The 21,987-nt window shown below is 42.2% G+C and overlaps 1 protein-coding gene across 1 annotated transcript in view; it reads right to left on the minus strand.

The window, feature by feature from the left end:
- SMAD5 (SMAD family member 5) overlaps positions 1-11,907 on the minus strand; it is a 54,376-nt gene extending 42,469 nt beyond the window's left edge. The window contains exon 1 of the mRNA XM_045999865.1: positions 11,667-11,907. The gene's annotated coding sequence lies outside the window, so the exon portion shown is untranslated. The remainder of the gene's footprint in view (positions 1-11,666) is intronic.
- Between the last annotated feature and the right edge of the window lie 10,080 nt (positions 11,908-21,987).

Here is a 21,987-nt window from a genome sequence, read left to right on the forward strand (position 1 = left end):
GAAATTCAGGGGATGGCTCTTTGGGGAAGGGAGGAGGGGGAAGACAAGATGGATGAAGTAGCTTTATCACAGGCATAAAAGCTATGGTGGATAAAGACACAAAATCTGAGTTTTTAATCTACCAGAATGAGAAAATACTAAATTCAGTTTGCTAAAACATAGGCAGTAGAATTAAAGAACTGTCTAGAAACATACAATAAGGCTAATCTATACAGGGATAATAATATATGCATTGTAACACATAAAAACACCAGATTTGAAGTCTAATCACATTTTGCATCTAACATTTACACCTAAACCTCTATTTTTTTCTATTATACCAGTTCTGAAAATTAAATGAGATAAACACTTAACTCAGTGTCTGGCATGGTGTGGTTACTATTGTTGTAATAATCATGAACATCTTGCTGTTAGGCCAAGGATTTTAAAAATATAGCTGAGCTACTTTATTTCAACAAATACACAAAGCCATCTATTTAAATGGTATTCTATTCTATTAACCTTGAAGGAAGAACAAGCTGCAAATTATACTATCACACAGTACTTTCTTATCACTTAAAATTTTTCTTCACGTTATCATCCTTCTGGCCTCAAGACTGTAGGTCTGAAGAGTGCTCCAATATTACTCCCGGACTGTCACTCAAGGAAGACACCCATCCTGCAAGTTCTGATACTGGTGTTTGCTTCACCTTCCCAAAGGTTGTAAACGGAAGAAATGACAACAACATAAAGAGAAAGGCAGAGTTCATGCCCGAGCAATGACAGCTACGTCACAACTATCACCTAGCCAAAACCAACAATCAAATACCATCAAATGTAAGACACATCCCAATTTCAGAGATGCTACAAGGTGAAAAAAATGTAACTACACTTTAGAAGAAATAAGGAAATAATGCAGCTTTTTCTTTTGTCCTCTCCCAAAGTACCTTCTCACATTCCCCATCACTTCTGTTGCCCTTTCTCTTTTGTTCTCATTCCTTTGACTCTTCTTTCCTGCCTCCTCTTTCTTCATTCCTCATAGCTTCTCCCACATTCTTCACTGCTTCCCCCCCCACCACCACCGTGCTCTCCTCTAAGTAGAAAGGACAATGTATTTGATAGTCCATGTATGTGAGACAGTGTTCTACATGAAAACCTGGCTTCTGATCAGATTCCATCTGTGCATCTGCCATCTTCATCCTGGGCCATCTAACACACTAAAGTACAGCACTGGGAATAATACATATTTGTTATTTTTTAAAGGTGATATATTTAATTCCTAAGAAAACAAGGGCACTTCAAGGAACTTAAGAAGAAATTTTTTTCTTTTGCAATAAACATCGTAAAAAGCTATTTCAAATTTGTAAAATGTAACATTTATTTAACATGTTTAACATTTTAATATTTACTTATAAATAGTGAAGTCTTATTTCAATAGCATAATCAGGGACAGAAGACAAAGTCTGTTTTCTCTTTTTTTTGCTCTTACTGAGGCCATACTAAACCAATCTTTTACAATTCTAAGTATCAAAGTGAGCCTTTTCCTTAAAAGCCATGCTTTGTTAAAGTAACACAGAGTGGGCTAACCAAGTTTTGTTTTGTTTTTTTAAGATTTTATTTATTTGACAGACAGAGATCACAAGTAGGCAGAGAGGCAGGCAGAGAGAGAGAGAGGAGGAAGCAGGCTCCCTGCTAAGCAGAGAGCCTGATGTGGGGCTGATCCCAGGACTCTGGGATCATGACTGGAGCGGAAGGCAGAGGCTTTAACCCACTGAGCCACCCAGGCGCCCCTAACCAAGTTAATAAAACAAAAAATACAAACTAAACTGAACAGGCCCAAGATAACTTCCAGGGAATTTCTATTTCTAGCTTGAAAACCAGAGAATCCCCCAAAATCTAAAATCCCATTAGGAAATATACAAGACAACCTGTAACCTGTGCAAGGTGAGCCAGTTAATTCTCATCAATATTACAGTTTGAGTGAATATAATTAGATCTAGTGATCAAACACTTTCAAACTGAGATTTAGGGGATCATAAATAGAAAAGAAGAGGAATTATCCCAAAGTAACTGGAAAATAGGGAGTAAAAGGGGAAAGGTGAAAAAATTACATACTTGTGAATAAAACTGCTGAAGAAAAAAATAGCTGGGCTGTAAAAGGCTAGAGACAGACAAAGTGGAACGCTTAGCCAATGTACAAAAAAACAGAGCTTGGCCTAGCTCACAGTTCCTCGCCCGCAACCACAGGCATTACACTAAGGTAAAGAAAAGCCTTAAGGATAAGGTGTAGATAACTGCTCATCATTTTAGCACAAACTTTGGGAACAATTATCACAAGTTCAAAATAGGAATTTGACAATTTATAATTCGCAATACAGTTGTAATATAGGGCAAGAATAAGGAAAAGCAAGGATCATTAAGCCAAATGAGGCAAGAAGACACTTAGCCAGTTTGTGAAACAAAAGGGAAAGGCGCTACCACAGAATGGATGCCGAACAGGGAAGAATGAACATGAGGCTACAGTCAGGCTGCTAGAAGAAACGCTATGTGCAGTGCAGACTTCTAAGCAGAAAGACATGTTCCAAGAAGAATTTCAAAAAGTCAGAAATAACCAAGAAGGAGACTTAACTCGGGGGGCAGAGAAGGTAGAGGGAAAACACAGTAGAAATCCAACTATGATGGGAAGACACACCAGCTAAGGGGTATGAAGACCTTGACAGCAATGGCAGGAGAGACAAAAAGTGAAGTGCTGTGATGGGCATTACAAATAATCAACAGGACTTGGTGACCACCTACAGGAGAAACAAGGGCAACCAAGAAAGGTCAAAGTTTAAAAGCTAAAAAGTAAAGACATCACTTACCTAAAAAGGGCAATTCTAGGTATAGCCAAGACAAGGCAAGAAAGGGCTGGTGAAGGGCTGGCTTTAAGGGAGTAAAAGCACTGACACACTGCCAAGGAGATGTGAAATTAAAGCTCAAGAGAGACAGAATATGTAGATTTGGAGGATCATATGAATAGAAGTGAAGTGAGTCTTGACAGTAGATGTTTCATTTATTCACAATTTACTGGGTCTTTTCACACCAGGAACTCGGGCTGAAAAAACACTATCTGTAATCTCAAAGATCTTAAAGAATAATGGGAAAAGAGAAGGTGCTACAAAGAACGTCATATGCTAGTTAGCATACCACTTAATTTAGATCTATTTCCATATGATAACCAACAAAGATGGGGCATTAAAATAGAGTGGGGGAAAAAGGGGGTGCCTGGGTGGCTCAGTCGGTTAAATGTCCGACTCTTGATTTTTGGCTCAGGTCATGATCTCAGAGTCAGGAGATTGAACCCCGTGTTGGGCGCCATGCTGGAACCTGCTTCAGATTCTCTCTCCCTTTGCGCCCCACCCTCCACTAGCTCATGCATGCTCTCTCCCAAAATAAAAAATAAAATAATTAATTTAAATAGAGTAAAATATATATACAGCAAGCACGGAAGGCCAGTAATTGAGCAGGCAGAAATGTGGGCTACTTCTTATGTCAGAACCTGGAGGTACTTAAGAATATAACTACGAACCTATTATCTGCTATCCCCTTGGCCTTTTTTTTTTTTTAAGATTTTATTTATTTATTTGACAGACAGAGGTCACAAGTAGGCAGAGAGGCAGGCAGAGAGAGAGGAGGAAGCAGGCTCCCCGCCGAGCAGAGAGCCCGATGCGGGGCTCGATCCCAGAACCCTGAGATCATGAAGACAGAGGCTTAACCCACTGAGCCATCCAGGCGCCCCTCCCCTTGGCCTTTTATAGTCTACCTCTGGTTTATGAAGACATGAGTATATAACCCTCTCAAAGTATTTTGTCATTTCTTAGGGAAATGACCTCAGAGCTAGAAAGAAAACCAGGATAACAATAAGACCAAGAAATCCTTGTGTGTTAAATTCCCTGAAATTCTTCCAAGAGACTGCAAACTATCAATTAGACGATAATGCAGAGTACCTTATAAATACAAAGAAAAGCAGCAGTATCTAGCTATAAATTAAAACAGTGTAAAACTAAGAAACATCATGCATTACAAAATACACACACACACACATTAATTCTATTTCAGCTCAAGTGTCCCTTCTTCAGGGAAGTCTTCCTAGACACTGCTGTGTAGATAAAATCCCCCTATTGCTTAATGCATGCACCACACAACTCTACTTTGTAGCACTTAACACACCTGTATTTTTACATTTAACTGTCCAATTCTGAAAGAGTACAAATTCTGCAAGACTATAAATGAGAGGAGCCATACCTATTTTCACTTACCACCCTAAGTCCTGTGATACATATGCTCAAGAAATACTTATTTTACTGAATGAAAGAGAATGAGCTAAAAAGCTTTTGAAAGGACCTTAGCTGAAGGGTTGGGGTATTTCTCATTTTCTGCTTCATACAATTCTGTACTCCTTTTTTTTTTTTTTTTTTAAGATTTTATTTATTTGACAGACAGAGATCATAAGTAGGCAGAGAGGCAGGCAGAGAGAGAGGCGGGAAGCAGGCTCCCTGCCAAGCAGAGAGCCCATGCGGGGCTCGATCCCAGGACTCTGAGATCATGACCTGAACTGAAGGCAGAGGCTTTAACCCACTGAGGCACGCAGGTGTCCCAATTCTGTACTTCTTAAAGTAAATGTACTTCTTGTGCAGTCAGGGGGAAAAAATGAATTTCAAACCAAAGTCCAGCTGTAGTTCAGCCATATTAAAGTTCTACTGAAGAGGGGATTTACAGAGGTGCCTGGGTAGCTCAGTGGGTTAAAGCCTCTGCTTTCGGCTCAGGTCATGGTCTCAGGGTCCTGGGATCGAGCCCCCAAGTCGGGCTCTCTGCTCGGCAGGGAGCCTGCTTCCTCCTCTTTCTCCGCCTGCCTCTCTGCCTACTTGTGATCTCTCTCCCTCTGTCAAATAAATAAATAAAATCTTTAAAAAAGAAAAGTGTATCTTTTGAGGTAGCATTCTAGGAGCTGGGAATATATATGTGAATAAAGGGGACCAAAACCTCTGTGCTCATGTAGTGTTACACTCTAGTGGAGGGAGACACACAAAAGACAATAAACAAGTGATTATTATAGTTTGTTAGGTGAAAAATGCCATGGAGAAAAATAAAGCAGAGGAAGGTAAATGGGCAATGGTGTATGGGAGAGGTGTGATTTTAAGTAGGATGACTGAGCTGGGCCTCACTTGAGTGGGCACCAACGGAGTCAAAACTTGAAGGAAATAGAATAAGCCAGGCAGGTATTTGTGGAAAATCACTTCAGGCAAAGGCAGCAGGCAATGTAAAAGTTCCAAGGCGGAAGCATGTCTGGCAGGCTCTGGGAACTACAAGACCAGTGCATCCTAAGGATAAAGTGAACAAGGAGGGGAAAATAAGAAATGGGGTTAAATAGGTAAGAGACTTGCATTTAAGGGCACTGGTTTTAAGTCAAATGAGAACACATTTGCGAGCACCCTCATGGAGACATGACAGTTTCTGACCAACATTATTAAAAAGAGTTACTCTGGCTGATGTGTTGAAAATAAATAGCAGGGATAAAAGCTGGAGACCAGCTCAGAGTTGCAGTCAGCTATGTGAGAGATGATAATGGCTGAGACCGGAGTGATGGCAGTTGGGTGGTGAGAAGTAGGTAACTTCACATACATTTTAGGGAATAGTAAGTTTCCTGATGGAAGAGATACTGGGAATGTGAGAACAGAAGAGTCAACGATGATTCCAAGGTGTCAGTACTGACTACTGGAAGAACAGGATTTGCCATCAACTGATCTGGGGGAAGGCTGATAGCAGAGCTAAAGGAAGATCAGGAGTTACATTTTACATACATTAAATGTATGAATGAAATGTTATTAAGCTTTACCAGGCTTCCATTTCCAATGAAATCATACTAACATCAAACCCAAAGATCCTGTTCTTACCTCAAGCTACTTGAGTGGCACCTCTTAACCAAATCCCATAAAGATATATACCAACCACCTTCCACACTCACACACATGCACACACAGGGCTCATGTTCAGACTTGACAAAACACAGAAACAGCTCCCTCACTTTCTGCTCCAACACCTAACTGCTTCAATCCAAAACAAAAGGCAAGCAACCAATCCAAAAATTTCACCCAACACTGTTAGCCAAAACAGAACCTGCTGAGCACATCAACCCACACAAATAAATGCCCATGTGGGTCACAACCCACCATAACCTCAGCCAAACCTGTAGAAAAGAATTACAGATGGGGATTCTAAAGAAAGAAATTTCTCATAACCATTCCACAAAATTCAGTTTCATGAGGTCTGAGATTAGGGGCCTACCTCCCACTATTTTAATAAGAGTCCCAGATCTGCAGGAGGTTTGAGAACCAAGGCCCTCAGGATCATCTGCGACAGAAGAAAGTCACTTTCTTCCAAAGGTAACTTTTTTGTGGCTGGTGGAGGTAAAGTTTAAAAAATATCCTTCCCTATGGTTCTAATACCAATAGCAGTCACCAAGTATCAGCACCACTAGCAACAAACCATGCCCAGATCCAGTCACACAATTACTAAAACATGTAAGCCACATCCATGGCAGCAGGCAGAGAAGAGAAACCAAGAGCAAGCTTGCCTACAAGCTTTCCTAGATTCAGAAACCCCATTCTGTATGGGAACATCTGTAAGAAAGTGGGGCTATAATCACATGGGCACTAAAATAACTTTTGGTAGAGAAACACTTCAATCTCCACTTTTCCCAATCATGGTTCTCAATTTCCAAGATACCAAAGTTCTCAGAGTGGATTTCAAGGCCATTCAGGAGCTGAACTCATATTCCCTGACACTTCTCACAGAATAATCTTATGTAGTCTCTCTTTGTGCCCACACAAGTCTCTCTCTTTTTTTTTTTATCTCCCACATCCAGACTTTTGTTTCCCAGTTTTTAATCACTCTTTAAACTTCACCTGCTCCTCTAAGTCCTCTAATTAAGCAGAGCCTGATCTAGATGTATACTCAGCCCCACAGAGCCTGCAAGATTTCCTATATTACTACCAGATGTGTTGGAGTATACTTGTACAGGCTTGTAGACACAGAGCTGGTCAATCATTATAGTGCTTTCCTTTAAATTATAAAATCGTCAAAGGCAGACACCAAATCATTACACTCTAAAATGTGTCTCGGGAGCACAAAGCACGAACGTGTGCACACAATGCTTTAGGAAGATGTTCTCCAGATACCTCATGTGCACTCCAGAGTTCAAGTCACATAGAAGAAAAGGGAGCAAATATGGCTCTGGGTACCTTTTTGGCTCCTGTCATCATTCATTTAATTTACACTTCCACCTCCAAAGAGTAGAAATGGTCAGTGAGTTAAGCAGGCACTTGCTTAAGTGGGCACAGAGATGTAAATAAAGGGAAAGAAAAACAGAAGACTACCTTTGAAGTATCTCTCCGGTACCCCCTTTCCTAGGAACATATAAACCAGAATAACGAGATCTCAAGTTATACAGCCTACCAGATAGGATGCAAGACAGATCCTAACACATCATGAAAACAGAACTGAACAAAACAAAACTTGCCTTGAAAGCACCAGCTGTACTGAGATCACAGTTAAATTTGAAAGGTGTAAGATACTTCTCAGAACTCCAGGTGCTATGCTCAGAGAAAGGAGGGATGGTGACACCACTTTCTTTCTTACTGTTATTTTCAGCAATAACAAAACATACACAGAAGTCAAAAGGAAAAATCTAGTTAGACTCTCAAAACACATCAAACCATTGCCAAATTTTCAGAGTATACTAGTCTGTAAATTAGATATATCTTATAGACAGAGACTGATACACCACAGAACTCAACAGCAAAACCTGTTTACAAAATGTACTTTAACACCAGCTTCCAAAGTCAATTATAATTATAGTACTATCCATACAGAATGGTCTAATAAAGAATTCTTTCTTCTAAAATACTGTCACAACCAAGTTTGGGAATACTACAATAAAAGCAGGAAGAAAACTCACTGAAACCACCTCTCTACTATGATAGGGCTAAAATTTTCTCCACCTAGCTGCCCAAAGCAAAACAAAAGCAAAAAACAACAACAAAAAAACACCAAAACTAAAAAGCTAGGAACTAGATGACTATTTCTGAAAAACCTACTATGTAATTATCCCGTCTTTTCAAACTTTTAAAACAATAAAATTTTAGAATATGAAAGTGACATATGAAAATGGGAGATGTTGTCCTAACAACAATCTAAATTTTAACAATTTTTCCAAAAGAACTGTATATCTTCAACTTCCAACTAGTAAACAAACCTCTGAGATTCACAGTTCTAGATAATGCAATAAACTGGATAATATAGCACTAAAAATTCCAATTCTATTATTCTGTTAGCTTTGGAAGTACACAAACAAGGTGTGAGAAGACATGGACAGCCTTCCTGGGGTTGTGCATCACCTTTTTTGGTGGGAAAGCACCCTACCTCTGTGCAGCCTTCTTGGGTCCTATTCTTCCAGATGACTCTCTTGTCCAGAATATTCAGACTGATAGAGACAAAAATCATCTCTCAGGCTGTGATTGTCCTTTCTAAGAAGAAATTTTCTTCAACATCTTTGACCTTACGGGTAGACAGGCAAACCTACTGGATGGAAGGCAGTGGTAACATCTAAAGAAATAAACTATTTGGCTTCTTCTTTGTGGTTAGTATGAAACACACACACATACACACACAGGACAGGGAACACGGATGGTACAGAAGAAAACACTGAAGAATAATAAACCAAAGGAATAAAGGTGGCTATATCTTAAAATATACTCAAGGAGGCTGTTAAATTCACCCAAATGCGTGGCTCAGTGCCTAAACCAACATATACATCTGGTAATAATAAACACTGATAAGTCATAAACAAAAAGGGCTTTCTTAATTCAAAAACTCTAGAAGCTACTGGTAATATTAAAATTCACATAAAGTACTATCAAACAGTATGTGTGAAATCGATTTTTTAAGACAGTATTAGTATTTCAATTTAAATTACTAAGATGAAAAACTGGTATTTTACTGCCTAGTCTTCAAAACACTAAGAAGCCAGTATCTTTGATTTGACCAAGTTACAAATCTGTTTTCAGTAAAGAGAGAAAACATACTGCCTCTGTTTAATGCAAAGGACAAAAAAGATCATCACTGCAAATCATAATGTTTGGGTTCATGATGAAAACAGGAAACAGACAGGCTGCCCAGGTATAATTATGGTTATAGTGTAATGTGCCTTCAGGTTCAGCCAAGAATTAAAACCCAGTGAAGAGTAAGCAGAATTTACTTGCCTCTACCTTGCTGCAGAAGGAAACTTTTAATAATACTTCCAGCAACATGTTACATAATCAACAGTAAACAACAATCTGATTCAAACCTCATTAGTAACAACATTCTGCCACTGTCTCCCACTGAAATTAATAGCTGACTTTGCCAGAGGGGAAAGAAATGCAACACATATCAATCTACCCATTTCTGTGGCGCCTACCTATGTGAACCAGACAAGCAGATAATACCACCAAATCTGCACAGAATCTACAAAAATATTTTATTCTTCTCTTTTCCCACAGTTCACCGCTGGCCTTCCTCCTTTTTATCAGACTGTATCATATGGATGCATATAAAATCTAAGAGGAAGTGAGCTGAGGAGGTTCACCTAACTTTTCCTGCCTATTTGAGCTCTTTCAGATCTCAAAAATGGAAAGATAAATGAGTAAATCTTTGTAACAAAGAGACAGAGAAAACATTTACGCAATAAAAACAGCTATGTGAAAAAGAAAGGCACACTGACTGAGGGATCCGCAATATAGAGGGAAAGAAAGGAGGATGTAATCATGCAAACAATCAAAACAAAAATTAAATTTTAAAAATCTAAAACGTGTTATGTACCACCTTTGTGAAGGTAACTTTCGTTCAACTGTCTGAGTTGTTCTGTATTCTTGTAATCTCAGGGTTCACCACAGAGGGAAAGAAATAGCTACCAAAGAAGGAGTTAAAATGGAAAAAAAAAAAAAAAAAGGAATTTGTACAAATGTGTAAATAATCCATTACTTACTAAATTTGGAACACACTAATTTCCTAACAGTATTCTGATCAATACATGTGAAACTGTCACATTATGTCTGAGTACTGTTTTCCTTACAACACCCACTATGGCACTGACATCTAGCAGAAATTTTACCCTACGTGCATGCAATGTCACTAAATCTACTGGCACTAGGGGTTTTGAGCCTTTCAGATTTCAAATTAAATCTGAAAACTCACTCTGGGCAACTTGGGTACTCTATGGAAATTCAAGTACTCTAGTTTTTGATAACTTAAATCCTTTTTTCTTTTCTTTTTTTTTTTAAACAGCAACTCAAGAACACTTTCCTCTCAACTTCTGTGAAGCCAAGCCACAACCTCCACCTATCCAGCCTTTGTTGCTAGAATAGAACACTTTTGGGAGTGCTAGGCAACACGCCTGATGTGACAAACCCAACCAGACTTCAAAACTTTTTCCACAGAAAGATAAGGTAAACAAGATATACTTAGCACCACACCCATTTAAACGCACAAGCAGCCAGGAATGTTTCCCCCAACCCCCCTTCTAGACCTCCAGCTGGTCAGGAAACAATGTCTCTGCAATCAAGATAGTGATCTGGCCCAGGGTGTTCAGGCATTCCTCACCTCCAGGATGGCCTACAGCTCCATTCTCCAATGCCATCAAAAAAACAGAATTGGAACATTTTGTTAGGAATCGGGCACACGTCCAAATACCCGGGCTATCCTCGCCCCAGTTCTTTTAGCAACCAAAATCTGTTTTGGGCTACTGAGCATGCTCGGACTTAAGACAGGCGCCACATGGGAGTTTTCAAAGCTTAGGCTCCAAACTCCACGTAATAACAGCAGCTGAAAGGGGAAGAGAGGGGAAAAGAAGGGGGAGGGGGAGAGGCCAGAGTATGAATTTGACTACTGATAACTAAAGTGAAAGATCCGGCAGAGACCGAATATGATGACGGCAAAGAGGCAGCACTCCTTGCACCAATGCAGAAGTTTACAAGAAAGGACAAGAAGTCTTTGCAGTGCTGAAAACGGGCACGGCAAGTGGCAGAAATCAGGTCTAACTACCAGCTGAGTGCAGTAGCAGGTCACAAGTGCCCAGAGTGTAATTCCCACCGATAAGCGTGGATCCTTATCTCTGAAACACAAAGCGACGGCGGCACAGATTCATCAAGCCACTGGACAGCTTTGCAGGGTAGCAGATCAGACGGCTCGACCGAGCTCGCTGATCGTACCAGGGGTGTGACTGAGGGTGGTGCTTAGAAGAGGTACAACAAACCGCTCCTCGGGACCCAAGCGGGGCCTGGGACCCCCCTGGGGGCGTCCGGAGCGCCTCGCTCCACAGTCCCGGCGGCAACGGCGACGCAGGGACAAAGGCCAGCCTACCAGCCTAGGGACGCCCCCGGCCGCAGCAAGGCCTCCGCAGCCGGACGGGCCGCCCCATCCTCGGCCGCTCGAACCTCTGCAGGCCGGGACTCGGCCTACCTCCCGCCCCGCAAGCCCGGGCGGCTTCCGTTCCGCCAGCGGCCCAACGCCCCCGCCTCGGCCTGACTCCAGCCCTGAGGGCGAGCCGCGGTCCGGAAGAAGCTGCAGCCCCCAGCCCCGCTCGCCCGCCCCGGGGCCCCGCACTCACTCACCCGCAGGCTGGACGCACTCCCCCGACGCCGTCGCCGCGCTTCCCCTCAGTGCAACTTTATTAGCAGCTCGGCCGCGGGACACGCGCACGGCGCCCGCTCGCCCAGGACCCGGATGAGGGAGGGAAGGAGCCGGGGAGGACGCCGCTGGTGTCCGCGCATGCGCGCGAGCGCCCGAGTGACCGCTGCGAGGCCAGAGGGAAGGAAGCCTTTCTGCTTGGCTTGGTGCGGCCAAGCCTGGCTTCAGATCCGCCCGAGGCTCATGTGGCTATGGCCAGGCCCAGGCGTGGGAGTCGGTGAGCTCCCACCGCCCCAATGGCCGCTAGTAGTCTCCACTAACCAAAGCAACCCACACTGTAAGAAAATAAAACTATTGCCCTGAATAGGGACAATTGCAGATTTTCTCAGTCATATAAAAACTGTAGAAAAATCTTAAGACACAAGTTTGCTGCTTTCATTGATTTTTTTAAGTAATTATATAAATCTAAGTGAAGAGAATCCTCTTTCTATGAAAACTAGCTTCAAAATAAACTTCTGAGCAGCAGCCCTAGAACCCCCTCCCACAGAGAAATCCTGGAGCCTCTGCTGTCCCCCAACCCCTCTAGTAGGGCCTGAACTTGGAGTTCTCCAAATTAGGACTGTCCACGTATTGGGAGATCAACCCCAATAGTTCAAGATACACACACTCTTCTGGACAGGTGAGGCCACTGAGGTGTCCAAAGGTCACCTGTAGGGGGGGCATCCCTCCACTCCACCTCCTGGGGCAAGAACCTAAGGCTCTCCCTTAGTAATTGGGCTCTTCTCCTTGCTCTTTTCCTCAAAATTCCCCCAAAGCGTCAGCCTTTCCCAGAATATGATAATGGCACCACCTAGGGTGTCCAGTTTGAAGAGTACTAGTGAAGGAAAACTTTTAAATAATTTTGTTCTCATTTTGAAAGTTCAACCCGGGTTTTCCAGTACTCCGCCGTAGGTTTCCTTTTTCAGTCAATTAATCTAAGTAAAAATCAAAATTGGAGTCATTTCCAAATCTTCTCCCTCATAGCCTAATTCTATCCATCATGAAATCTTATTAATTCTACCTTCAAAATATATGCCAAATCTGATTTCTCACTGCTTTCTATTATCACCTCCATGGCCTGAGCCAGTGCCCTCTTGCACAAATGGGCAGCTGCTATTTTGTCCAGGGCTTCCGCGCGATTTGTTCCCATGGTGAAAAGACTAAGTAAATGTTGCAAAAGTCTCTGCAAGAGAAGTGGCCATCTTGAATGGGACAGGCGCCTGGTAAGGAAGTGCAGTGGGCCAGGGTGGGGGACCCAAGAGTGCACATTCTGATCAAAGGGGCAGCTGCTGCTCCAGTCCAGCCAACTGCCACCATGGGGAAATGGAATAAGGGTCTGTGTTGGCAGATCTTCTGATTTTTCAAAAACAGCTGGAAATCTGGATGTTAATGCAAAAAAATCTCACTTTTATATGCTTAGCCACTTCTTTCATTCTTTCTCGCTTTTTCTTCCTTTCTCAGACATTCGGGAGGCTGATCCTCTACAAGCCAAGCCAGAAAAGGCCATGGTCCTGATTTAGCCTACTGACCATTGGTGTGCAGTCTCAGGTCTACGTCTTAAACCTCTTTACTACATTATAAATTTGGTGAAAGTAAAGTCTGTGTACTTTAACTCTTTGTCAGGCTCACTGATTATTTGTTGGTAATTCAGAAGTTTCCAGTCCTTGGAAAGCACATATTTCTGGAGCCTGCATGAGTTTACAGCTCCCAGAAGTGCCCATAACCCTGCCTTGGAGGGTGCCTTTTATTTTTTTTCTTCCAGAACTAATGTTTGCAGAGTGTTTTGTTGAAGATTGTAAGACATAACAGTTTGGTTTAAATATTTTGTGTACTAGAGCCATTCCACACTTCAAACAGCCAGTAAAATCCTCCCCAAAACCATTTGCTGTCTCGCAGTCACCGCATATTATGCAAGGAACAATTTGTGATTGCAGGATTCCTATGAACGCTCACATCGGTAATCTCAAAGCCAACAGTTTTGTTTCCTGTACTATGTGTTCACTTACTCATCACAGCAAGAAGAGACTCCAACCTCTCCAAGTGGCTATGTGGGCTCAACTTAGGTCTGAAGTTGGAAGAGATGATAACATAGAAGGAGAAATAGAAACTTTAAGAGCCCAAAAGATGCCTCCCCAAGAATGAAGAAATTACCCAGACTCATAAGATATAGAAAATCAGACAGATCACTAAAGGTCTAGACAGTCAAAAAGATTATCAGTCAATGAGATGGCCTGCTGAAGCCCTAGGAATGGAGTAAGGAAGTTCCTGTTTTTAACAATCGAATGGATTCTAAAAACAAATGTAGAATGGGCTAATCTGAGCAAGTAGATATAGTCTCTGTGGGACATGGAAATAGATAAACTGATTTTTCAGTTTCGCATTCTCCCATGAGGATCAGCTAAAAGGAGCTTCAATCCTCAATCTTACTTTATTTGTAAAGAAATCCATTTCTGGATAACATGGGCCAGTGCTTCTCAACCAGGGGTGACTGTGCCCTCCTCCCCAGGGGAATATTTGGCAATGTTTGAAAACAGTCATGACTGTCACATCTAGGAGGGCGGTGCTAATAGCCTATATCAGGTAGAGGTCCGAGAAGCTGCTAAGTCCTGCGCAATATACAGGACAGCCCCATTCTACCAAGAGTTACCTACCGAAAATGTCAATCATGCTGAGGTTGAGAAACCCTGTTTGAAGTCCCAAGTAGGTTTTCTTTAATTGAATTGATGTTTGGGGGGAAAAATGAGACTTTTCTTTTTATTTCTAAAAATAAATAAAAATAATTGTTTTAGCTGTTCATTGGGTGGAAAAAATGAGCCTTAATGTTTAGCCTATGACCTACTCCCACCTTGAATTTTCCAGAACTAAAATGAAGGTAATTTTGAAACCATCTATGGAACACAAAGAATTGGAATAGTTAACTCAGTCTTTCCATATTCTTAACTTTTAATTTAAGATTTAGGGTAATTGAGGCAAATTGGTTTTGGTGTCAGTATCCTTAATAAATATGACAATTCCATCCTTTGCTCTAGCTCTGAAGATTCTCCCTTAACAACCAGTGCACACCCAGTAAAATTGGAAGAATGCAATGATATCTGGAGAAGTCACCCAGTATAGATGGATTGGTGACCACAGAGATCTATAAAGGGTCCTACCTAGTAGCCACCTCAAAGACTCCCACTTCCTGAGACAGTCAGGGCAAGTGGACATAAGAGGAAGAAATGTCTGAGTTGGAGTGACTCCTCTGGACAGTGTCCTGGAAACAAAATAGGTAACTTCCCAAGTTCTAAACATTCTGTATATGTTCTTAAACTTGACAGACTAGCCCCGCCTTCAATCTTAATATTAGAAACAGTGCAGGAGGCAGAGCTAAATGCAGAAAAGTGTGAGAAGAGTGAGCTTCCAAAGAAATGGTATACAAAAAAATCCGAGAGAGGGACACCTGGGTGGCTCAGTCCACTAAGCGTCCATTTTTTATTTCAGCTCAGGTCATGATCTCATGGGTTGTGGGATTGAACCCTGCGTCAGGCTCCTCACCCAGCATGGAGTGTCCTTATCCCTTTCCTCCTGCCCCTCCTCTGCTCATGCTCCTTCTCTCTCTCAAATAAATAAATCTTAAAAAAAAAAAAAAATCTGAGAGAAAAAAATCATTATGTTAAAATTCTCCAAAGAAACTTCACATTACTGTTTAACAGAATAAGCCACGGGGTTCTGTGCAAACCAGAGAGTACACTAAACTGATTTTATGCAACATTTGAAAGGTTACACCCCCCCCCATAAAATCTGAGTGTTCTGGTACGAAATTATCCCTTAATAGTCCACAGACCCTTTATTTTCATAACTCAGATGTCGAGACTCTTAATGTATTCAAAAAGAAAGAAAGAAAGAAACATAAGATAAAAGAATGACAACTGTCTCTCCTGGAGGCTCAGGACTCTCCAGGCCATGGACCCCTTGAAGCTCTAGGGACAGATATGAGAGACCTCGTGACCCCCTCATCTCCTGGAATGAATATGCACATTTTTGTGTATATATCTATGTACACAATTTCTGCAGAAAAAAAAAATCCAAATCTTTCATCAGCTGCTCAAAGGTTTGCCTGACCCCCCAAATGTTTGCAGATGGTTAAAGCAGTGGTAACTTTCCGTGTGGTGTAAATTTAATGTGTCCATTTTAAGTCCTCTTCTCTTCTCTCTTTCGGAGCAACATAATTGGGAGATTCCTCTCAAGGGAGGGCTGCTGGATGCAGAAATCAGGAACCTGGCTTGCCTGCCTGCAGCCATCTGCTACATTAAAGAAGGCCTCCTATGGCTGGAATCCAAAACACAAAATTAAAAGGGTCGCTTGCACCCAGAGTCATAAAACAAAGAGGTTTTCTAAAGCAGGGCTTGGAGTGAACGCTCATTTCTTCCTGACTTAAACAGCATCTGTTCCTCCTGACAGCAAACACCCTCCGAGTTAATTCAACTGAGCTCCCCAGTTCTACATTCTCACTTTTCATCCTCAGAGATGTGGTCTTAGATGAGTCAGACAACATGTGCCCCCTGCCCCAAATCCAGAGCAGCAGGTAAAAATCTGGGAATGCTATAGAATTGGGGAGAGGGGAAGGAGACAGAAGTTCACATTCTCTAGAATGCCTTTTAAGTGCCTAAAATCTTGGTCACCTGAACTCTGAAGCCACACTTCCTGGTTTGAACACCGACTGTCTCCCTTACTCCCTGTGTGACCTCGCACAAGTTCCATAGCCAATCTGTCCCTTAGTTTCCTCATCTGTAAAATGGGGATACAAGTAGGATCCAGTTAATAGAACTGTTACGAGGATTAAATGAATAGAAACTTGATAGACACTAAGAACCAAACCTGGAACACAGTAAGCACAATAGAAGGCATGTGTTTTCACCGCTACACCAGAAACCTCTACAACACTCTTAGCAAACTCATTTGTTGCATAAAATCCACGTGCATTTTATCCAACAGTAGACCCTCTTCCCTTCTTATTTGAATAGGTGATTTCATTCCCCCACAAGCCTATGGTACCATCTTTTGCAGACAATTCCCAAATTTCCATTTCTGTCTTACACTTGGCTAATGAACCCCAGGTCCTTAACTCCCCTCTAATGTCTCTGCTGGACTGTACTAATTGTGGATTTGGGCTGCCTGCCATACTCTCAAAACCCCTTTCTCCTGTTTCCTTTGTGGTACCATTCCTCTTTGGTATTACGCGTGGTTCGAGACACCGGACCCCAGAGATGGGCACATGACCCAGGAAGGTGGTTATCATAGTTCCCCCCTACCCAGGGCGCCATGATTGGTTCATAGACAGTCATATAATCCAAGGAAATAACATGTATTATCCCTTAGACTGATGTATGGATGTTGAGAGAGGGAAATCCTTTACCATACTGTTGCTGCTAAGCTAGGGGTGGGTCTGAGGCTGCCAGATGCCATCTAGCCACCAGGTAGAGGGAGTCTGCTTGGCAGTGAAGCCAAGAGAGCGAAGCAGAGCTGAGACACAGAGGAGAAACCATGACAAAAATCCATCAATCGAGCTGTGTGTAGGGCTCTAAAGATCTTCCTTAGACGTCCCAATGACACGAGCCTATACATTCTGCTTTTATTTAAACTAGTTATGCTTCCATTACTTGTAACCTCTGCCCTTGGTAGTCTTGCTGGATTTATCAGGTGCAAATATGAACTCCTGATACTTGTCATTCTTCCTTCCCAGACTGGTCCCCTTCTAATCTCCCCCACATTAATACATGGCAGCTTCATCTACATAGTTGCCCATACCAGGCAGTCATCTGTGCTGGATTGGGTTATTGCCCTAAATTGTTTTTTCCTTCCTTTTTGTGAAATTATACATCTGCACCCTTTGCCACGTGACTTTGCACTAACATTCTCTAGAGAAGGTGGGATATACTTACTTCTTTGTCCCTTTGATGTTGGCTTTGGCCAGTAGATATGACATGGACATCATCTTAGGACGTGTTTGGTAGTGACTTGCTCTTCTGTGCTTTTGCCATCTATCGTTGAAAAAATAGACCCCAGGTAGCTGTTGGTCCAAGGGGGATGAAAATACATACAGAGCCGAGCTGATCCCAACCCACAGCCTCGAGCCTAGCTCAGCGGGCCTGCAGCCTGATGCATAGCCACCCAAGCTGATTCATAGACCCATGAGTGAAAAATTAATGTTTGCTCTTTTATACCACTGAGATCCTGGCGTTGTTTGTTATGCAGGAATAGCCAGCTGAAACATTCTTCACTTACCCCTACCTCTCACCCTCATTTATTTATTCATTTATTCACTGCCTCATTCAATAATGTGACAAATATTTATGGAGTGCCAACTACATATCAAGCATATTTCAGGCACTAGGAAAAGACATTAAAAAAAAAACAGGCAAAAATCCCAGCTTTAATACAATATTAAAGGAATTTTTTTAAATGGGAAAAGTAAAATATAGTATGTCACCTGGTAATAACTTCCTGGTTAAAGAAAAAATAAAATCATAAATGGGGGACGGAGTGGGTGCCAGGAGGAGGAGGGGCGATGACTGCTGTGTTGATGGCATATTCAGGGTTAAATAGATATGGCTGCACTTCCACTTCCAATCCAGTCTAAAATCTTACCATTTCTACCTTCAAACTGTCTCCAAAATCTCTCCACTTCTCTCCATGTCTAATACCTACAGACAGTCGGGTCCAGTCACTACCATCTCGCTCCAAACTCTCTTCTGCTTCCACAAGACTTGCTCCAGCTCCTTGACCACCCAACAGGTATTACACGGTAAAAATGCAAATCAGGTTCTGGTCACTCTGGAACTTAAGCTCTTCAAGGTCTTCAAAGTGTCCCCATGGCATTTAGCATAAAATTCAAACTCTCTACCACGGCCCTGCCCTGACCAACACAATCCCTGCCATCACCAACATTCTTGCACTTGCCCAGCACACACTGGCCTCCTTTCTGTTCCGTGCATGTCACAAATTCTGCCCAATTTCTGGTTGTGTACATGTATGTCCTGCAGCTTATTTTCACCCTTCACCTGGGACAGATCTGAAATGCTTGCCTACTGCTCCCCATCTCTCTTGCTCCTTCTCATCAACCTTGGGTCTCAGCTTGAAGGTCAGTTTCTTACAAAAGCCTTCCCTGGCCACCTCTGCTCCACTGAACCCCACTACCCCATCTAGATTGGTTCCCCCCATTATACACCACCCCAGCATCCAGCTCTCGCCCTCTTCTCATATATCATGATTTGATCAAATTCTATCTACCCCCTGGAGTGACACTCCCCTTCACAACAGAATCCTCAACCCTTACATCAGAGCCTGGACTGCTGTAGACCCTCATCAGAAGGTCAATGAATTTTCTGCTTCCATTTTGGTTTTATGCATGCTTCTAATACAAGCACTTTGTTTCCACTTAATTTTTTGAAGTTCTTAATTAAATATTATTGTGTAATAGAGTGTCACTCCCCTTGTCTCCCAAACAGAAACTTAGCCCTTAGATTTAACATTTGTTCATTCGTTTATACATTCAACTTAAATATTTATATAGTACCTACTATGTGCCTGACAGTAGGCCCACTACTGAGCTTCAGAGATGACTGCCCTGTTGAAGCTCACAGTCTCCTGGGGGATGTTTGCTTCTTTTTTGTCTCCAAGGTCCTTGAACACTAGACAGAAGAGTCAGGAACTAGAAAATCAAGATCTGTCATTTCAAAGGTGTAAGCCCAAGTGTTCTCAGGGGAGGTCACTCTTTTGACCCTGGAGGATCCCCCTCGCTTTATTAAAAACAAAAAACAAAAAACAACTCCCACATGTAATAGCCAATTATGCCAATGTCAAACAAAGATTACATTCTGAAAAAAAAAAAAAAAAAAAAAGATTACATTCTGAACAGGAGTACTTAGCACTAAAGTTTAAATGATTTTGTACTCTCATTGGAAAGCTTGTTACAGGAAGAGCTACATCCCTTCAGACCATATTTCCTGAGATGTTTCATTCCTAAGTATGATTTAAAAAAAAAATAGCTTACAGTTTTAAAAAAAATGCATGTTTATTGGCAAAATTCAAATTATAGAGAAAAGGCAAAAAAAAAAAAAAAGTAAAAATTACTTGAAATCACACCTTTAATATCTTACCAGATAGATATCTTTCCATATGTATAACAACAGCTATTAGTGATCAAGGATATACTTTGTGCTAAGTACAATGTGCTTTATATATTTTATTAAAAGCCACACAAACCTCACAATGGAGTTCCTATTGCTAACTTGATGATGCTCTTTTTTGTAAATGAAGAAACTAAAGGTATGGAAGCATGTCTTTCTACAGCCTTCTTGGGCTTATGACACCCAGAAATGTCTCTAACCTTGGAGGACATCTTTTTTTTTTTTTTAAGAACTGGTGTTCATCACTGCTTTGTTGGTCATCGAAGGATATCACAGAACGTGGTTAAAATATTGTGTACACTAAGCTCATTCCTCATTTCACGTATTCCATGAAATCTCGCATTCTCTGCTTTCTACAACCTAGTCTCCTCCATCTTCTCCCACCACCCCCTTTTCCCCTTTCCCCTGTCAGTGAACTGGCCTTTTTGCTGTCCCCCGTCCTCCCAATCTGCCATCACACTCCACCAATACACCTCTGCTTTCAATGAACCTCTGTCTGAGTGTCCCCTCCTGCAGCCAGCCTGGACCTGGAGGATCGTTCCTGGAGCATGGCATCATGGGAGGGGCTAAGAAGGAAAAGAGATACACCATGTACAGGTGGTGAGGGATGAGGGGCCTCGTGGGGAATTTGGCAAATAAGGAAGGGAGGCTCAAAAGAAGTGAAATCACTTCCTGGGTGTATACAGCCAGTCAGTGATGGAACTAGAATTCAAACCCAGTGAGTCTGACACCCAGATTCCCACTCTAACCACTATGCACACTGCCCGCTCTTTTGAGACCATTCACTGAGTTGTCTAACCTCCTATGCCCCAATCAAACGGTTCTTACGAATCCTCTGCTAACAGTCAAGGAACCGCAGCTCCGTGAACGAGCTGGAAAGACAATAGATTACTGAGCAAGAGAAGGGATGCGGGAACAGGCCTGTTAAAGCACACAAACGCCATTTCTAAAGCAAATGCGTACCATTCGGCGGTGATGGTGAAGTCACCCAGAGCAAGCACGCCGTAAAACTTGGTATTTATTCTAACAGTCAGGTAAGGACCCTGCGCAAGCTCCAAAGGCCCGAGATGAATGGAAGTACTGTTCCAACATGTTTATCTTGAAGTGTAGTGAAACCTATTGGTTCTATTTGTGTAATGACTAATGCCTCTGTGGCTGTATCATTTACAATACAATGGCATCACTAATGCGCCACATTAAAGGTGATTTGAACTGGTGAATCAAATCTGTTAAGTTCCTCTAAGTCAACGCAGGCTCCCCAAGTCACGTGTTATAACGTTCCCATTGCGGAGACCATCCAGCCTGCTGCTCTCATTGCTGTTAACTTCCACAAACCTGATTTTTCAAGAGCCCGATCACACAAGGCAACAAAACCTAGCATTCAAACATCTCAAAAATGAAGTAAGAAGTCAACACAGAGTCGCCTGCCCCGAAGGTGTCACAGATGGGGAAGGAGGAGCCCCCTGTCAGATGGTGCTGCCAGAAATGAGAATTTATATGAGGTCTGAGCTCCAGTGTTCTGGCTGTGATGTTTCAGAGGTCTTAGCAAAAACCATCTGGGGACTGCTACTGGTTTTCAGGACCACAGGAAAGAACCTCATGTTCTTTTACTTGCCTATGATTGCTGGATGAGTTTCTCTTATCAGCCCGGCACCGTAATGATAAGGAAACTTTATTTATTCATTCTTATTTTGCATTCCTCTATTTTCTCTGTTTACTCAAAGACACGGATGTCCATGGACAAAAGCACCCACCTCTCTCCTTGAATCTCTCTCCCAGTCTCTTTCTGAAGTCAGGTCTCTCTTCTGATCTCCGGCTTTGTGACTGAAATCTGACTCATTTATTCACTCAGCCAAAATTTGTTGAGTGGTTGCTCTGCATCAGGACTTGAGCTCCACACAGGGAATGCCTTCGAATCCAAAAGCAGGCAGGACCCCTGCTCACAGGGAATAGAGTCAAGTCAGGAAGACAGACGTGGATCCTCCATCTAGAATCTGCATACATATGACGTTCCCCAAACACCCCCTTTCTTCTTTTGATCAGTGTTGGGTGAGCACAACTTTTTAAGCTACATGGCTTTTTTCCCTGGCTCTACTTA

This window comes from Meles meles, chromosome 3 (genome assembly GCF_922984935.1).
Source record: "Meles meles chromosome 3, mMelMel3.1 paternal haplotype, whole genome shotgun sequence".
In the NCBI taxonomy this organism is placed as follows: Eukaryota; Metazoa; Chordata; class Mammalia; order Carnivora; family Mustelidae; genus Meles; species Meles meles.